Source organism: Canis lupus, chromosome 14 (genome assembly GCF_003254725.2).
Source record: "Canis lupus dingo isolate Sandy chromosome 14, ASM325472v2, whole genome shotgun sequence".
NCBI classification, from domain to species: Eukaryota; Metazoa; Chordata; class Mammalia; order Carnivora; family Canidae; genus Canis; species Canis lupus.
Genome location: NC_064256.1, coordinates 41,566,803 through 41,586,811, shown reverse-complemented (window position 1 = coordinate 41,586,811; position 20,009 = coordinate 41,566,803). Strand labels below are relative to the sequence as shown.

Below are 20,009 nucleotides of genomic sequence, written 5' to 3'. Positions count from 1 at the left end.
ATCTTGAGAAAACAGGCTTGCTCATAAGGTGTCCAGCCATGCCAGGACGTGTGTGTGTGTGTGTGTGTGTGTGTGTGTGTGTGTGTCTGTCTGTCTGTCTGTGTAAGAAGAAGGAAGTCGATCCTTCAAAAGTAGTGTACCAACATGAAAAATAAGGGTTAAAATCTATTCTTTTTTCTTTCTGGCAAATGTTGAATAAGATCTGTGTATACTCTGGGCCAAGGTTAGGGCATGACTGTTTTCATCCACTTCAAGAAAAATGCTAGTTATTATATACGCACATTTCCATCTGTTCCTACCTCTATTCTGTTTGCATACAAAAACTCACAAAGGACAGTTTAGTCAGCTAGAGCTACAAATCCCTTTCTTAAGAAAATTGGGATGAGGCTAATATATGAGCCACCAATTAGAACATTTTCAGTGGAAGGAGTGAAGTTCACAGCTGAGGTGCACATAGGGCCCTAATAAGTACTGTCCTATCTTTTACCAGCATGTCTACTCATTGACAAATATTAACAGGCTGATTGGCAGATCATATTAAAGCACTTACACAGAGAAAAGGCCTTTGTATGTGAAATAGCAAAATAAAGTTCAGCTTGAACTATTTAAAAAAAATGAAGTTAGTAAATGCATGATTCTGTTGCACTAAATAGTTATGTTAGTATTAGTAACAGCTTCTCACTTTCTGCAGTTTTAATTATGTCTCTTGGGACTGGGAGAAGGGTGAGGGCGGGGGATATAGATTTTAACAGCTTATTTGGTTGCTGTCCCTACCTTTACTGCTGCTGAACTGAAAAATCTCCACAGGCTAAAATTCTTTACATTGCAAATAAAATAGTTTTTCCCTGGTTTTTATCAGCCTAGGTCCCACAAGGAACCGACAGCCGGTTTATGTCAATGAACAAGACTTATTGTTTTCAGATTTATTTTTTTATAGCCAAAAAAAAATTGGTGTTAAGCTTAAAACAAAGGCAACAAAGAACAATGAAGACTCTAATTTGGGGTTCCAACACAATTGCTGGGTTGAATAAAGGCCATCTTACACCCAGCTATTTGTGGGAGAACTCATTAATTTTGGTGCTCCTCTTGAACTTGCCTCTCAGTATGGCATGCACACACACGAACACATATATACATACACATGTACACACACGCTTTTCTTTTTACCCAATGGGCAGATGTGTTGCTGTGTGTGCATTTCTGGTTTCCATGATCCATCCATAAAAACTAATGAGAGAGGGAGTGGAGGTCAGAGAAGAAAAGAATAAGAACAAAAGAAATCCTGAAGGACTTAGGATATTTTATTTGGGACAAGAACAAGGACACGACAATACTCCTTGCTAAGCTGGATTTATGAAATCTTTTCTTATTTTAGTATAAATCACCATTTCCTTTCTCCTAGAGAAAAGGATGTAGCTAGAAATGTAGGAGACCCAAAGTACCTTCTTCTTTCCAGAAAAAGATGTGGCTACTCCTCTACCCTTCCTTGCCTGAGGATAAGTCCCTCTGGCAGAATGGAAAGAGATGGTTTGGGAATCAAGAGACCTGTGTGCTGGCCCGGCTCGTCACAAATCTGCTAGGTAAATTTTGGCAAATCACTAAGCTCCTTTAGTCCCAGTTTCTTTATCTGAATAAGGCAACTTTCCAAGAGGACTAACTGGGTCCAATATTCTTGATTCCATGCTTTCTTCTTTGAAATTTTAGACCCATCTTCCACAACCCAAAGATGGTTCCTCTAGTCATCAACCAATGGACGATTTGTCATGGTCTTTCACAACCAACTTCTGGAATGTTCCCATAGAACTTATTAACTGTCAGGTTCTGGGTTCTATGGAAATCACCTGGGACAGATAATCTCCTCCAGGATACTAACTAATATTAACCCGAGGTTGTCAGCAATCAGGGAACAGTGCACTCTCACTAGGGATACTTACAGGCCAGAATGAGCTTTCTCTAATAATGAAATTTCTCCACTTGAGGTGGTGAAAGAGATGCTTTACAGAATGACACTCATTAACCATTCGGAGAAAGCCAACATTCTGAAAGGAACCCTAGTTATGCCAAAGATTTAGAATTGGGACAAACATCAAAATGTGTTTGAGAATAAAACTTGATTTTAAAGTATTGTCAATGAGGCTCCAAGGGAAACCAGAACAAGATATTAAAACTTCTCAAAAAAACAAAACGAAACAACAAAAAAACAAAACAAAAAAAAAACCTCCTCCTCAGGGCTACCCTGCTATAGTGACCAATGAACTGAAGATTAAGAAATAATATTCTCTCAGTACCCTGGGAAAGAGGGTCTTGCTCTGGAGAGGAGGCAGGAATTACCAGCTTGAAGAGGGGAGAAATGAGTTTCATGCATTTATAGGAGGTATATAATTTTGAAATGCTGTCCTGTCACATTCCCAATTTCAAGGCTCATTCTCTTCCAGAATGTGGCCAGCTCATATTTATTTTGTAATCTCTTTTAATTATGGAGCTTACTGTATGAAAGTTATTTCCATACTTCTTCCTTATGACACCATAAAATTTAAAAATGCTCCTAATCTAATTTTTCTTAACCCAATTTTGTTACAAATAGTCATTTGATAGAAATAACACAAAAGGAGTATTTTTCTTTTTCCCAAATGGTGAAAAGAGCCAAGCATCTGTAGTTTTGGGTAGTTGTTAAAATTGTTATTTCTGCCTTGTTGCTGTTGTTGTTTTGAAAGATGTTTGGTAAGCTTTTCACCAACATCACGGTGCTTTTGGCATTCTCTTAGTCCAAATGAGACCAAAGTCAAAACGCCCCACAGGTGCTGTCATTGAGTTCCTGTGGTAAAAATGGAAATTTCCAAGTACTGTTGACTAAGTGGAGGTCGCCCATCACATTTATTTGGCATGAGCGACCTGGGTGGAGAATTCGGCTCTGTGGCTCAGGCTCTTGATTTACTATCTAAAACTTCACCACTTGGTGCTGCGGCGGCACAACACAGCATCATGCTCACTTGCCTAGAGGCTCTAGTGCAGGTAATCCCTGAGGTTAATATTTTCAAACAAATTCTTCCCAGACCTGAGACTGTGGGGCCCAAGTTTAATCCAGAGTGAAGGGGAGTGTGAAATAACGGGATTATATTCATCTTTTATTGCCAACTGAATCACACACGTGCAAGTGCACACCCGCTCTCAAGTTTTTGCAGCAGTGCGTGTGTGAAGACCACAAACATGGCTAGTAGTTGTGAGTCCCTGCCACCTCTGTCCGCATTGAGAGGCGTCTATTTTGACTCCACAGCACTGCTGCTGGCCTCAGGGTTGAAATGCTTTTAAATGCCAAAGGAACCTCATTCACAACAACCTCTTGCCTGTCGGAGTTCAAACACAGTGGAGAATGGGTTATCCTACACAGCAGATTAAGACAAGACATCAGGATTTCTTGTTTGCTTTGATGAGCATCATATAAGGCTTTGTGCAGTCTTCGCTCCACGTTTAATGACCAGCTTTCATTATTCAACTTCCAGTGAGAAGCCAGCAGCAGGGAATGATGGATGCCTTGTTTTCAATTCACTCGCACACTATGAAAAATTGAAATATGGATTCCTTTTATTGAATTTGGATATATGTTCATTTCTCATTTTTAGAAATAAAAAATGTATAGTTGAGGCAGAACATATTAAATACCACAAAAAATCCATATTTCTGTTTCTTAGTTGACGTCTCTTGAGACACAAAAATGAACCTACCAAAATGCTTACTCTTCTCTAGAGCTAAGTGTCTGTTGACATTTTAATACAGCACATTTGTTTTCAGGAATTTTGTTGGGTTTATTTTCTGATTTATTTTAAGAAGAGACTCACGCTTGCATCAGAATATTGGACACATTCTAGAAAAATGCTAAAGGCCAAATAGAAATAAGACTAAGGCAAAGAAACTTACCAGATACCTCATTGAGTACCAGAGGAAATTGTAATCATTATACTGAGTCATTATTATTCAACTTGTCCAGGAGAACAAATGCTATGTAGCATCCATGAAGCATAGCATGAAGGCTACTGGGCTGGGTGTGGGCATTACACGTTCCAGCTCAATATATTCCGCTCAAAAATCTTCTCAAAATGTATTTCAAATAAGTAGATGCGCTAATTTTCCTCTCATGCAATATACAATAAGAGAAGAAAATAGATATAGACATTTCATTTCTTTGGAATTTAGGAAGGAGTATGCAAAATATTCCCTACTTTGTGATCTAACCCCCTTTCTAGAGGAGACAAAATGTCCGGGTTTTGTTCTCTGATTTGCTATGTGAGTTGAAAATTACTGGCAGATTATCTGTGTTAGACTATTCATATATAAAATGAACTCATACCTAAGGCTATGTGGAGTATATTATTAACACAAGCTATAATAGTATCAATTGCATTGGTGGATTATCTCTTATTTAAGATTAGGAGAAAGAAAATGTACATTCTAGCAGCAACCAGCTCCGTAGGACAAACACATGTAGGCAGACCTCATTTTATTGTTTCATTTTACTACAAATGTATTTTCACAAAATTTTTTTAAAGATTTTATTTATTTATTCATGAGAGACACAGAGAGAGAGAGAGAGAGAGAGGCAGAGACACAGGCAGAGGGAGAAGCAGGCTCCCTGCAAGGAGCCTGATGCAGGACTCAATCCCAAAACTCCAGGATCATGCCCTGAGCTGAAGGCAGAAGCTTACCTGCTGAGCCACCCAGGACTCCCTGTTTTTACAAATTGAAGGTTTGTGGCAACCCTGTATCAGGCAAGTCTATCGGTGTCATTTTTCTAACAGCATTTCCTCACTTCATGGCTCTGTGTCACATTTTGGTAATTCCTGTAGTATTTCAAGCTTTTTCACCATTATTGTATTTGTGATGGTGACCTGCAATCAGTGATTACAACTCACTGAAAGGTCAGATAATGGTTAGCTTCTTTCAGCAATAAAATACTTGTAAATTAAGGTATGCACACAGTTTTTGTTTTGTTTTGGTTTTTTTAGACATAATGACATTGCACACTTAACAGACTACAGTATAGTATAAACGTAACTTCTATATGCACTGGGAAATGAAAACATTCATTTGACTCGCTTCATTACAGTGGTCTGGAACTGAACCTGAAGTATCTCTGGGGTGAGACTGTGTATGTCTGATCTCTTTCTTTCAGATAATAAGTTGAATGAAGCCTGGACCAAGATTTTCTTGGCCAACATGATAGTAATTGTTACATATTATAGGTTCTTAGTTCATGTCTTTGCTGACAGATCTCACAAGAACCCCTTCATCCAGGATTCATAAGCCCAGAGATTTGATGAACATTTGGAAAATCCAGGAAAGACTATTCATTAAGTGTTGTAAATCAATGTTTACAATGTTCCTCCAGGGAACGAGATCCTGTGGCTAATGAGGCTAATACTAAAGATTCCAAGAGACACATATTAAGTCTTTTGGAAACTTCACATATTAAGACACATATTAAGTAAAAAAGATGACTAATCTACAATTTGATAAAAGCCATGCAGTTTCAAATGCTGAGCTGTCTGAATTCCTTTTCATTTACAAACCTAGTATCTGTTCAACTTCTCTGGTCAAACTATTCACTAAGTGCTGCTGGAAAACTATAGTGACACAGCAAAAATAGAACTGAAAATTGTAAAGTACCCAATGCTCTGTGTTTAAACGTTAAGTTCTTAATGAATTGACTTGTGTAACCAGAAGGACTGATATACCATCTACAGCAACACCTTTAATTCACAGACCGAATGACACAAATTCTTCCCCAGCAAAGGGCCTTCATCCCATTGTTCTTTCTGTGAAAATGCATTCCCTCTGCATTTTCATGTCGACAGCTCTTTCTGATCCTTGGGTCTCACATGTAATGTCATGTTTCAGGTACACACACCTTTTCTACGTAACTCATCAAAAACACCTCTCTCTCCCTTCCTCTTTTCCATTAGTCTCTATTTTAGCACTCTACCTGTTTCCTTCATACTGACAATCATCACAAATTTTAATATATTAATATGTTTAATAATGTATTTGATTTGTATATTAATAATATGTATTATTTACATATAAATAAATACATTTAATTATACACACACTCTTCATACTTGTTTAGTATCAATCTTCCTCACTTGTCTGTAAGTTCCTTTTTTTCAAATTTTACTTTATTTATTTATTCATAGAGACACACAGAGAGAGAGAGAGAGGCAGAGACACAGGCAGAGGGAGAAGCAGGCTCCATGCAGGGAGTCTGAAGTGGGACTCCATCCCGGGTCTCCAGGACCATGCCCTGGACTGAAGGCGACGCTAAACCTCTGAGCCACCTGGGCTGCTTTGTCTGTAAGTTCCTTAAGAACAAACTAACCTCTACATAGGAAGTCCCTCATACAGTGCCTAGCAATGATAGCCTCTCAAGAACTATTTCTGGAACAGAAGCACAAATGAATGAAAGTTATAGGGCACCACTGAATCTGGAGACATTCTAAGCTAGGAAGCATCATGTGATCCAATGTGCATTTGAGAAAAGTAACTCCAGCTGCAGGATTGTGGAGGCTGGGTAAGAGAGACCAAGTAGGAGATTAGAGAAGGAGTAATAGGGCCTGAACTCATGTAGTTATGGTAGGAATGAAGACGAAGGACATATTTGAGATTTTCACAATGGGAAATGAACACTCAGGTTGTATGTCATGGTTGAAAGGGAAGAGCCTAGGATGACTACAATGTTTATTCATTGAACAAATAATTGGAGATATACAAGGCATTATGTAGTTTATAGTGTTGGACAGGCAACAATAAACAAATGATAATATATAAGCAAATTATTTTCTCATGGCAGAGGTAAATGCTATCCAGGAAAAAAAGGGACCAGGTGTATGGGAATGCAGAAGGAGGAGCAAAATGATAAAGTCATGGGTAATGTGACATCAATAGTCCTTGTCAAATCTTCCATATGTGAAAATGCTCACATGTGAAGATGCTCTAAACACATTGCACAGGTGAAAGTTTTTGCTGTTACTCCTTTGTGTCCCTCATCCTTCCCAGCGAGAACCTCAGACAGGGTCTCTCAAAGGAACCTAGAGCATGAGCTAGAAGCACAAACATGGCTTCTGGCCCCTACCTGTATAGTCTTGCCCTTTACTTTTTTCCCTTTTGTCAAATGAAGGGTATTGTGAGAATTTATTTGCTTATTTTAAAAAGACTAAAATGTAAAAATAAAAATTAGCGCATTAAACTTAAAAAAAAAGAGGAAACTGGAACAGATGATTTCTAAGGTTTCATCTGGTTCTGCAATTCTGTTTCTGTTGCTCAATAATTATTTGTTGATTTTATTTGATTCCTTTGGCATGCTTAGTTAACAAGCTGCTGGACATGCTTTGTCCATCTCTTCAGAAATCTTGGCTCGCAGGTCCAAGCTACATGCATCAATAGCATGAGTTGGGCACAATTCAGGATTCTCAGGTGGGCTGCCAAGATTTGGGAGGCGCATGTCTATTGACAGGCCATTCTGGAATGTGATTGTGCCTAGAAAATAATATGAACGAATAAATTTTAAAAATCAAGACGTCGGGGCACCTGGGTGACACAGTTGGTTGGGCTTCCGACTTTTGGCTTTGGCTCAAGTCATGATCTCATAGGTCATGATCTCAAGCCCCGCATGAGGCTCTGCCCACAGCATAGAATCTGCTGAAGACTTTCTCTCCCTCTCCTCTGTCCTTCTCCCATGCATGTGCCCCCCTCTCTCTAAAGTAGATAAATAAATCCTAAAAAAAATAATCAAGAGGTTCTGGAGAATAGAAAACTGAAATAGACTGGTCCAAAAGCAAGCAACCCTAAGCCAAAATAAATATAGGTTTATGAGAGAGAGAGAGAAATAGGTAGAGAGATAGATGGAAAAAGAAGCACAGAAGAAATATGGAGATAAAGTATTGTTGGGGCTCCCTGGGTGGCGCAGCGGTTTAGCGCCTGCCTTTGGTTCAGGGCGTGATCCTGGAGTCCCAGGATCGAGTCCCACTTGGGGCTCCCGGCATGAAGTCTGCTTCTCCTTCCTCCTGTGTCTCTGCTTCTCTCTCTCTCTCATAAAGAAATAAATAAATCTTTTAAAAAAATAAAGTATTGTTGACTAATTTGGACAGTTTTATGGTTTCAAAATGTCTAGCATTTTTTGTTTCTGTAGCTTGAGAGCTGAGCCAAACCTTCTAGTAATCTTTCTGTGATGATAAAAAAAGAGACCAGAAGATCCATCAAGATTGGTCTATGGATTTGTGTACTTTTCAAGTATTTCTTGTTCCATGAGAACAACAAACCTGTTTTTTGTGTTTTTTTTTTAACCTACAGGCAAATGCATTCCTGACACAATACTCTACCCTAAAGCTACTTATATCTCTTTGAAAAGGAAGTAGTAATATGCATAAAACATGAGAAGATAAATGAAAATCTATAAAATTAAAGGAGGATATTAGAGATACAGACTAAATTCCTCTAAGAGTTTAGAGAAGAAGGTGGGCCAGAGCTAAACAGTCAGAGAAGGCAAAGCTTGAAGGATGATGCATAGCTCATAATAATTTTTAAAGAAAAATTGTCAAAGTGATGTAAAAAAATCAACTTTAAAATATTTTCCCTGGGGATCCCTGGGTGGCTCAGCAGTTTAGCACCTGCCTTCAGCCCAGGGTGTGATCCTGGGGTCCTGGGATTGAGTCCCACATCAGGCTCCATGCATGGAGCCTGCTTCTCCTTCTGCCTAGGTCTCTGCCTCTCTCTCTCTCTCTCTCTCATGAATAAATACGATCTTTAAAAAATAAATAAAATATTTTTTTCTTAAGGAAAGAAGGAATCATGAGGCGATCTGAGCATCTGTTTGCCTTTCCCATTATAAAATATCGGTTTACTTTAATTCATGAGTATGCATTTATCTGTTCCATTGGTCTGAAAGGGAAATGACATGATTAAAGCTTTGGGTGAAAATAGTTTTTTAAAAAGAAACTCCTTCTGGAGCCAAGAGGTGCCAATCACTGTTCAGAGACAGCCTGGATGGGTAGATTAAAGCTCAAATGAAATCCGTGCGGAAATGCGTCTGCCATGTTTTAAGGCTATAATGGGAAACACCAAGCTCACACTTATAAAAGTCTGAGAAAAAGATGAGGCTCAAAATTGTTATCAATTACCTCCATTTTACTTTTTATTCTGGGAATCCTGACTGATCAGATAGCCAAGAAGGCAGGCTAAGATTTCAGACTCATCGATTTTCTTTTCACTCTTTTGTTTAAGAGCCAGACTCCTGGCTTCAGATAACAGTGATTTAGAGACTTGGTCTCATTTTATAGGCAGCACAGAATTTGTGCTGTCCAATAACTGGAGACAGGCTAGATTATTATCTTTTAGATTTGAAGATGCAGGACCAAGGGGACCCAAAGTGAGACACAGGACCACTGCCTCTGTATTTATTTCTTTGGACAAACTCATAAAGCCCATACATTCATAACCCTCCTTTCCCACACTGGCTACCATGAATCCCCACCATCACTGCCATCATTATTAAATCTATACACAAAGTAGCCAGCAAATTAAAAGGACGCCAATGAGTTTCCAACTCATCGTTCTCAGCCTGGCCTGACCACTGTGTAATCACCTTACACAGGGTAGAAATGGTATAGAAGGGATGTGTTCCTTACCTTCATTTCAAGTGTTCTCAAAAGTATTTTTCTAGATGTGAAATGTAGACAGAAGCAAAAGTAACTCCTGATAACCTAAGAGTCCAGGCTAAAAGAATATTCACAGTGCCAAATTTTCTACATTTCTTTTCACATACATGCATATGAATCTTCTTTAGTTAAACTGATTGAGACTTGTTTGTGGCAAATAATTTTGTTGTAAAAGAGTTTGTTTTGTTTTGGTATCATCAGTATTTCTTTTGTAATAGCAACATGTTCAATAGAATAGCAACAAGTGATAGGGCATCTGGATGGCTCAGTCAGTTAAGTGTCTGACTCTTGATCTCAGCTCAAGGCTTGATCTCAGGGTGATGAATTCGAGCCCCATGTTAGGCTCTACACTGGGCATGGAGTCTACTTAAAAAGAAGAAGAAGAAGAAGATCAGTGTAGTGGGTACAAGTGCAAATTCTAGAGCCAGACAGTGGCAATCTGAATCCTAGTTGCAGCACTTATTAGGTGTGTGACCTTGAGTGAATCACTTCATTTCTCTGTGCCTTAGTTTACTCATCTGCAAACAGGAATAATACTAATGCCTGCCCCATGTGTTTACCATGAAGATTAAACGAATTAATATCTTTAAAGTGCTTGGAGAAGTGCCTAGAATTTGATGAGAGCTACAGAAGTATTAGCTCTCATTATTATAATTTGATCTATTGCCACATTCATCATTCAGCCCTCAGGCACCATTATATGATAGATACTATTCTGAAAACAGGGGACATGTGGTGAACAGGACAGATGAGCACCTTGCGCCTACACTGTAGTGGGGGAGGTAGATAATAAACAAAATAAATAAATACATAATGTTATGTCAGCAAATGACAAACGCTATGAAGAACATGCCAGTGGGTGATGTCAGAGAGGCTGGCTGGGGTCAGGAGCTGCCTAACTTCCAAGTGGGTGGGCAAAATCTCTTCTCTTCATGACACTATTGCTGAGACCTCAGTCACATCTCCTGTGTAAGGAACACTAACCAGAAGCAAGTTGTGGTGTTCTCCATTCCCCAAGAATCTGTTACAGTAGGTTCTTCCTGTTTTAACACTGTCAATGTTCTTTATATACCGATAGATAGATAGATAGATAGATAGATAGATAGATAGATATTGATAGATATTTAAATATTTATTTATATATTATATACACATATATATTTTAAAGATTTGTTTATTTGAAAGAGAGAGAGAAAGACAGAAAGAGAGGAGGGGTAGAGAGAGAAGGAGAGAGAGAATCTCAAGCAGACTCCCGGCTGAGTGAGGAACCTGGTGAAGGGCTCTATCTCATAACCCTGAGATCATGATCTGAGCCAAAACCAAGAGACTGACACTTAATCAACTGAGCCATCCAGGTATGCCCTACCACAGATATATTTAAGGGTAGTGAACAGAACATTCAAAGACGAACACATCTGAAAAGTATGGGCTCAGCCCTTCTGACAGTCACCCCCAATCAAGGCATCAAGAGGAGACAGAGAGCAAAGAATAGAGAAGGACCCTCACTGCTCCTTTTCCCTCATCTATCCTGTTCTGCTCAGGCAGTTCAGACTCCAGACACCCATGTCCTGTCATCAGTCAACTGCAGGAAATTTTTAGAAATTGTTGCCCAATCTGCAAGGACAGGAGGTGGAGGAAATGGAAAAGTGAGAGAGGGAGGAAGTTCTGCTCCTTGGTAGATGATGGAAATCAAGAAAAACATTACTGCTTGTGTTTGTTCAGTCCAGACACCTAAAATTTTGGTGTGGGGGGATAAAGGCTGTTATCTTGTGGAAATGGAACAAACTTCACTGGGTTGGAATGTCAGTCTTGACTCTTAACGGGAGAACATGGTCCGAGCTGTATTTTGCAAGTGGCCATTGCTATTTTTCATTTGCAATAGAAGTTTCTTCCATGGGGGAGGTAGGCAGGGGGATGGGGTGACTGGGTGATGGGCACTGAGGGGGTACTTGATGGGATGAGCACTGGGTGTTATACTATATGTTGGCAAATCGAACTCCAATAAAAAATATGCATAAATAAATAAATAATTTTAAAAATTAAAAAAAAGTTTATTCTATGTGTTCAGTTTATTTGCGTTTACGAAGTGCCCCCATACACATATAGGATAAAGTTTCTTTTAACCCCATTTCCCAGCTCAGAATCCTTAAAAATGCCAGTCCTAAGCTTGCAGTTCTCCTTGCCCTTCCCTTGGCAGATGCCTCTTTATCTTTTGGACATATCCTCCTCAGAGAAACCATACCCAGCCATGGTATGGTCAAAGATGCTCCCACCCACTCATTTTCCCAATGCCGGGATCTTTCATTTCCTTTGGAACTCTTATCCAAAGGTGTAACTATGCATGTGTTTGCTTACTTCTCTTTGGCTAGCTTCCTCACTCAACTTCAGGATCTATGAAAAAGGCAGCAAAAAATAAAAGAAAAGAAAAAAAGAAAAAGGCAGCACTTATGTCTACTTTATCTAAAAACACATACCCACAGCTTTACCAAATGCTTGGCACAGATGAGATGCTCAATATTTGTTGCATAAAAGAATCCATACCACAAACTTGAGGAGTGGATGGTTTTACAAATGAAGAAATTGAATCCCAAAGGATTGGTCCCTTGCCCCCAAGGACATTCAGCTCCTGTTTGGTGAAGCTGTGACTAACTCAGGGCTTCCGACTTTTGGGTTTAGGGCTATTTCTGCTATACACCATACAGAAAACAACACCCAAATGACTGTCAAGAGCACTAAAAAAAAATTAAAAAATTAAAAAGTAAATTGGAGTTTCCAGGTATCCCAATGGGAGGTTGTGATATTGAGACTTTTAATGAGCAATATATATTTGGTCTTCGTCCATGTTTCTGGCACAGAGTTCCTAAAACTCTTGGAATTTCCTAAAATGGCTTTTGTTATACTAGTTAGATGGCTTTCAGGCCCTGTCTATGGATGGGCCCGGCTTCCTATTGTCATCAGAAGCCCCTGACTTCTAGGAAGGGGAGGAGGGGCTGGAGACTGAAATAATCACCAATGGCTAATGATTTAATCAATCATGCTAATGTAATGAAGCCTCCGTAAAAACCCAAAAAAGATGAGTTTCATAGAACTTCTGGATTGGTGAAGACATGGAGATTCAGGAAGACTGTCATATCTGGAGAGGGCATGGAAGTTCCATAGCCTGTCCCCACATCTCACCCTAGGCATCTCTTGCCATTACTGAGTTCTATGATAAACTGATCTAGTAAGTAAAATGTATCTCTGAGTTTTGTGACCTGCTCTAGCAAATTAATAAAATCCAAGGAGGGGGTCATTGGAACCTCCAATCTGTAGATGGTCAGTCAGAAGCCCAGGAGACAACCTGGACTTGCCACAGGGTCTGAAGTGGCAAGGGTTGGGGCAGCCTTGTGAAACTGAGCCCTTAACCTGCGGAATTGGATGCTACCTCTGGGTAGATAGTATCACCCAGATACTATCTGTGATACCCTGCTGGTATTAGAGAACTTCCTTGGATGTGCAGGGAAAAGCCTCCCCTGCACACTGCAACTGGGGTGCAGAATGTTTAGAAACAGATTAAAGCAGATGATACTTCGGAATCAGAATGCAAATATCTTACCACAGAGAGGAACCAATGGGCCTGCCCAAGAGACACTCAGCAGCTCAGGGTTAAAAGGTTTCCATATGTCTCCACGTCTCACTGCTGGTCTCAGGGGTTACTTGAGACGACGTACTTTGGGGTCAGGTCTCTGGTTCTAACCACAGGGAGATACTAGCTGTGTAACTTTGGGTAACTTATTCATGTTTGTGCCTAGTTTCCTCTTATGTAATGTGGGGAAGATGGTCATACACACCCCACAGTGTTGATACCATATGGACTCTGTTTAGAATACAAGGAAGGCACTTAATAAATGTTGAATGAATACTGAAAGAACCTATAGACATATGTCTTCGGTGTGCACAAAGTCCTTTTATATGGTAATCTATTTAATCCGAATGGTCACAATCTCCCAGCTATAAAGCAAACTGCTTTATGCATTGACCATTTTGCTTTACCATGTGTCCCGGTATCACTATAGTTTTGAGCAGCTACATTTTTAAAAACTTTTTCAGCTGCTGCACACCCAGCATGATGCCTTAAGATGCAATATGTCAGGTGAAAATGAAAAACACATGGTTTTTCAGCACTTGGTTTTAAGTATTCTTGGTTTTCCAAAAAACACAGATTCGAGAATGAGATTTTCAAACAAAATGGACCGAAATGTAGATTTACCATTGTTCCTGAAGTTGCTGTTAGGAATAACAATTAATCAGCCAGTATTAGAACTAGACAATATTTGTTACTTTCACAGATCAGGTGGTACTACAGATTCATGATGAATTCTAAAAACTATCAAACTGGGTTGTTTAGTCTGGAAAAAAAAAAAAAAGAAAGCTCAAGAGAAATAATACAGCTATCATTTGGGGACAAATGGGCTTAGTGCTAGGTCAAATGAGTAGAGCTCAGTTCTATGGGTAAAAATCCCAGAAAAAAAAAAAAAAAAGCAATACAACATACCTCATTTTATTGCATTTCATATTGTATTTCACAGATATTGTGTTTTACAAATTGAAGGTCTATAGCAGCTCTGTACTGAACAGGTCTATTGTTGCCATTTTTCCAACAGCATTTGCTCACATCATGTCTCTGTATCACATTTTAATAATTCTCACAATATTTCCAACTTTATCATCATTATTATACTTGTTATGGTGATCTATGATCAGTGCTTATGACTTGTTGAAGGCTTAGATGATAGTTAGGATTTTTTAACAATAAAGTATTTTTTAATTAAGATATATACTTTTTGGGATGCCTGGGTGGCTCAGTGACTAAGTATCTGCCTTTGGCTCAGGGTGTAGTCCTGGAGTCCTGGGATCAAGTCCCACATCGGGCTCCCTGCATGGAGTCTGCTTCTCCCTCTGCCTCTCTCTCTGTGTGTGTCTCTCATGAATAAAAAAATAAAATCTTTTTTTAAAAAGGTATATACTTTTTTTAGACATAATGCTATTGCACAATTAATATACTATAGATTAATGTAAATACAACATTATATGCATTCATATTTATATGAACCAAAAATTCACTTGACTCACTTTATCATGATATTCACTTTATTGCAGTTTTCTAGAACCAAACCCACAATATCTCCAAAGTATGCCTATAATTGGCTCCACAGAAGCTACCCAAGTGGCCACCACAGGCCCAAGGTGCTGTAGGAGCCAATGAGCAAAGTATCACAGAATGGCTAGGCCAGAAACTGGGCAGCCACATGTCAGGACTGTTGGAAGTTATCTACTAGGCAAGAAGTTTGGTCTGAGAGACCTCTGAGGGTCCTTCTAACCGTGGGACTCCACGTTTTCTAAATGTGTCATAGAAATCCATCCTTCCAAATCTGTGCTCCTTGGTTCATCACTGGTCAAAAGTTCTGTGTCTAGAGATGCATAATCAATACTGAAGCCTTTCTGACTAGCGATGAGAACTCGACATAGTAAAGAGCCTTTACATGGTAATGAAATCTCTGGTAAACAAAAACTAACTTTTGCAGTTAATAGACACCATCCCTTATACAAAACTGAAATAGCTCTTCAGAACATCTGAATCAAGGAAGGTCAATGCTTTCAGAAAACCTATGATTCCTAAGCAAAGGTTATTTGAGGATGATGTTGTGGCCCTATGTTTAAGAAGCCCTTCCTAACTCTAGAAGGTCAACGAGTTTTCTAAATGCAGCACAGATCCTTCAGCTCCTGGCTGTCCTGCTATCTTTTGGAGCAAAGAAACTCCCTGTTTGCTAGCTGCCTGTTCAGCTGTGATACAGAGCTGTTTGTGGGCTGCCCCAGAGCCTCTCTGGCTGCGTCTACAGAAACCAGAAAAAAAAGAGTGCAGGAACCAGCAGCTGCTGAAGAGCTTGGCTGACCTGTACACAGAATCCACGATTCCAGAACAACTCTCCAAGGGAAGGGCGGAGGTGAAAGGAGGATGGGGCAATAAATTAGTCATTTGGACTTCCCTACATGGACTTCCTCCTCTGTGTGTCCATCCTCACCTTTTTCTTAACATATTTCAGTGGATTAATACCAATCATCTAATTTTTGTTGCATGCACCCCGTGTAATAAACGCTCCTCTAAGGATTTTGCATTGTATCATCTCATTTAATCCCCTTTATCAATTTATCAATCTCAATTTAATTCAGCAACTTCTGAATGAGTATTTTTATTATATCAATTTTGGGGGAAGTAAACTGAGATATCATTTAGCCCAAGATCACACAGTTGTAAATGGTGAACCCACTGTTTAAACAGATGGCCTGATGTAGAAGTCTGGGCTCTTAGCCACTATCCACTAGTTGGGTGGAGACATGAGGAAGAAGAGGTATTGGAAGTTTGGCTTATGGTTGTTGTTGTTGTTTAGATTTGATTGCTTGTTTTTAATGTAGTTGAATCTATCAATGTTCAATGTCTGTTTAATGATCTGGTGCTTCCCAGAAGACTGTATACTTCATGAATCAGAGCTGTCCTTCCTGCTTCACAAATATTAGTAGAGCATCTGGCTAATGATAGGTAGTTGGTCAATGTTTCCTGAATGAATGAACACAGCATAGGAAATGTCTAAAAGGATTTTCCTAGAAAAGTCAGAGAAGTAGTATACTGACGGCACTAGCATGCAGCATATCATCTCCAATTCCTCAGGGGCTGCTGTCTGATTCACAAGCCTATCATTTACCCACCAGGTCCCCTGGTTTCCATGCTACCTAGCCATCTTCCCGCAGGACACAATGTTCTCTGAATTCACATTTCCCTCTGTCCAGTTCTGACTCTACAGTCATCTCCTCCTTCTCTTACCCCTTGATTTCCTGGCCATGTCCCCTGGGTTCCAGAGGAGCCTGTTTATTTCCTGTGGTTGCTGAAACATCTTCTGGAAGGTTTTGAGGGCAAAGTAGATTGACAGATGCTAAGCCTGCTGGAGCAAATCAGAACTATGAGAGGTGACCAGACAGGAGACGGACAATAAGCAGGCACAGTGGGTTGCTGTGGCAGTAACAGCAGTAACAGGTTTTAGTAAATAAATAGAAGGAAGTTCAGGAAACCTGCATGGTCTTTTCATATGTGCTGTAAGCGTTGACCACAAAAGTTCCTGGCAGCTCTCTGTCTTTGGGGTCTTAGAGATGAGAGGTATTAGAACCATTCCTCATTGGCACCCCTGAAAGATGAGTTGATGATGTTGGCGAAGATCATAGTACTGATAGTTATAATGAGAGAAATTCCTTCCTCTGAACTGGGAAGTTTCTTGATCATGGCAGAAGAGAAGAAAGAAAGGAATTACTACTGCATGGTAGCAGGTAGATCAGGAACTTTCACTTATGTCATATTTAATTAGTAAAACAATCCTGGACGGTAAGCATCAGTATATCTATTTTACAAATAAGAAACTAGACTCATCTCCAAAATCTCACAGTAACAGTAGCCCCTGCATTTTGTACTAAGCCACATACAAATTATGATTTCTTAAACATCCAGTATGAACTGGGCACCCTTGTGAAAATGATTTCTGGTGATAGCCCTGGTTTGTCTCAGGCTGAAGTAAGCCAGAACATCTTAGCCACAAAGCACTGACCTCTTGCAAAGGCTGGGCCAGAGGAGATCTGGGGAACACTTCAAAGGTGCCATGAACTTCATCCTTTCTCTTTAATCTGGGGATGACCATAACTGTATAGAAAAAAAAAACCCTTTTCCCATTTCAAGAGACAGGTCATGGGAATTACAATTGGCCATGTACATGAAATTTATATATTTCTGAGCCAAGACCTTTTAGGGTCTTGGTATTCAGAATTAAGCCAAAAGATTAATTTAGCCCAGTGTTTCTTAACTATGACCTAACATTAAAAAAAAAAAAAAGAAAGAAAGAAAGAAAGAAAGAAAAGAAAAAAGAAAAAAGAAAAGAAAAGAAAAGAAAAGTAAAGAAAAGAAAAGAAAAGAAAAGAAAAGAAAAGAAAAGAAAAGAAAGCAAGCTAATGCCTGGGCTCCACCCCAGAAGATATGATTCAAACTTTCTGGGGGTGGGGCCCAAGCACTGGTATTTTCTCAAGCCCCTCAGGTAGCCAGGGCTGAAACACTCTTTAAACTAATGGCCTGAGTGCCATCTTATCTAATACAAAGAACTGAAGTTCAAGTTGACTTGAAAATTCAGGATGATCTTCCATTTTGATTGAATGCTGGTTATCAGAAACTCCAAGCTGACAATAACAAGGCAACAACAATGGAGATTTCAGAACGAGTGCCCAGCAGCCAGGGCAAAAGACAGGGAAAGAAAGATTATATGAACTGCCATGCTAATTATGGAAAACCAGACACTCTGGCAGAAGGCCAAGGGTGTGGCTGAATGGAGAGGGGTGGGGAACAGGAAAAATTTTAGGAAATTAGAAATTTTAATAACTTTGACCGTCAAGGGTTGCAATTGGATGCTGAATTGTTTCTAACTTATTGCAAGCCTTGAGAGCAAAAACAGATGAGGAAAGAAACTCTTGTATCACATTCTGGCTGCTTTTCATTTCTCAAGCTTAGGAACAGAAAGGAAATGAAGCCTTCCTGGGGCTCCTTTCCCCAAATCTCATTAAGGGCCCCCACAGGCTCCCTTTCTGAACACCAGGGGGAGTAAGACACATTCAGCCTCCTTCACCAGCCCTTGCAATAGAACGTGAGAAAGAACCTAATTCTCCCTTACAGTTTAGATCTCTTTTTGAATAGGCTCTTCCCTTCTCTCTCTGGCCAAGGATGACAATCTATTTGTACTCACTTAAAAGAACAAGTAAACGTCCTTTAAAAGCAATAAAATGGATTCCATTCTATCACCCCACAGTTTAAAGTGGTACAAAAGGAAAGGGGTTATGTTAGCAGATACTGAGCCTAATTCCTTGGGTTTAAATCCCAAAACAGCTCTTAGGAGCTGTGTCACCAGGAGCAAGTCATTTAACTTCTCATGCCTTTGTGTTCCCGTTGGTAAAATGGGTATAATTATAGTAACGCACCTCATAGGATGCTTGTGCAGACTGATGGGCTGACACACAGAACGCTTGGAACAAGGCCTGATGTATAGTAAGCAGTAATGAGTTTTAGCTAATGCAATTATCAAAGAGAAGACCAGGAAATTTTTATTGGAATTCAAACCCTTCCATACTTCAATCATTCCCAAGGATTTTTTTTTTAATATTTTTTTTAATTATTTTTTATTAATTATAGTCACAGAGAGAGAGAGAGAGAGAGAGAGGCAGAGACACAGGCAGAGGGAGAAGCAAGCTCCATGCACCGGGAGCCCGACGTGGGACTCGATCCCGGGTCTCCAGGATCGCGCCCTGGGCCAAAGGCAGGCGCCAAACTGCTGCGCCACCCAGGGATCCCCATTCCCAAGGATTTTTTATTAAAAACATTACAACTCAAATAGTAAAGCCAATGGAGTTTTTGACAAGAAATGATATTTTAAGGTAGAAAAGAATGTCATCTTTCATACACAACAAATGTTACTTATTCTAGTGATCTATAATAAGAATATACAGAAAATAATGAATTACACTATCATAAAATGGCTACTATATGTTTTAAATATGAGATAGTGCGCCCCCAAAGAACGAACGACTAAAATGAGCACACCATAAGGAAGAAAGACAATAATCTGTTAGGATATCATTATCATAAACTTCCCCCAGAGGATGTAAGAAATTAGGTGAAGAAAAGGAACATATGGTAATGACAACTTATATACATTTTTACTCTGGCAACAGCCAAGAAGACTCTAACAGTAGTTATTTCACTAAAATGCATGTACTTTTATAACTCCACAAAATTGTTTTGATTGGAATAGATTATCCTCCATGATGCTACATCATTTTAGCAAAATGAGAGGCCAATAAGGAAGCCCAGGGTTGGTTTTCCCCACATGAAGACTGATGGCACATTTTCCATGGATAGAGGCCACGGAATAAACATTGCTGTATCAAACATTCCTGACAATGAAGGAGAACTCCACTTGCGTGTTTTTTTGTACTAGAGCACATAACTTTTTTCCCCTGTGGATCTTCAGCGAGGCAAGGCAGTTGCCTTGGCTGTATGGAATTCAGCAAACAGAAATGCATGACCAGTGACCACACACTTGCATCTGGATGAGGTTTTGGCTGACTGCGCTTTGGGATTTTAACTCCAACCACTAACAAGGATCCCCTTCTTTTTGACTATATAAGTCAACTCTGAGAACCACGGGGTAGTGTGAATGTTTCTGTAGTCTCTCCATGTCTACC

At 39.6% G+C, this 20,009-nt stretch overlaps 1 protein-coding gene and 1 long non-coding RNA gene across 11 annotated transcripts in view; both read right to left on the bottom strand.

Moving 5' to 3' along the window:
- Window positions 1-20,009, bottom strand: part of CREB5 (cAMP responsive element binding protein 5) — a 494,465-nt gene that overhangs the window by 174,009 nt on the left and 300,447 nt on the right. The gene's annotated exons all lie outside the window — the stretch shown is intronic.
- Window positions 1,281-20,009, bottom strand: part of LOC125752485 (uncharacterized) — a 33,696-nt gene continuing 14,967 nt past the window's right edge. Inside the window, exon 2 of the long non-coding RNA XR_007402067.1 lies at window positions 1,281-3,554. This is a non-coding gene — a long non-coding RNA (uncharacterized LOC125752485). The remainder of the gene's footprint in view (window positions 3,555-20,009) is intronic.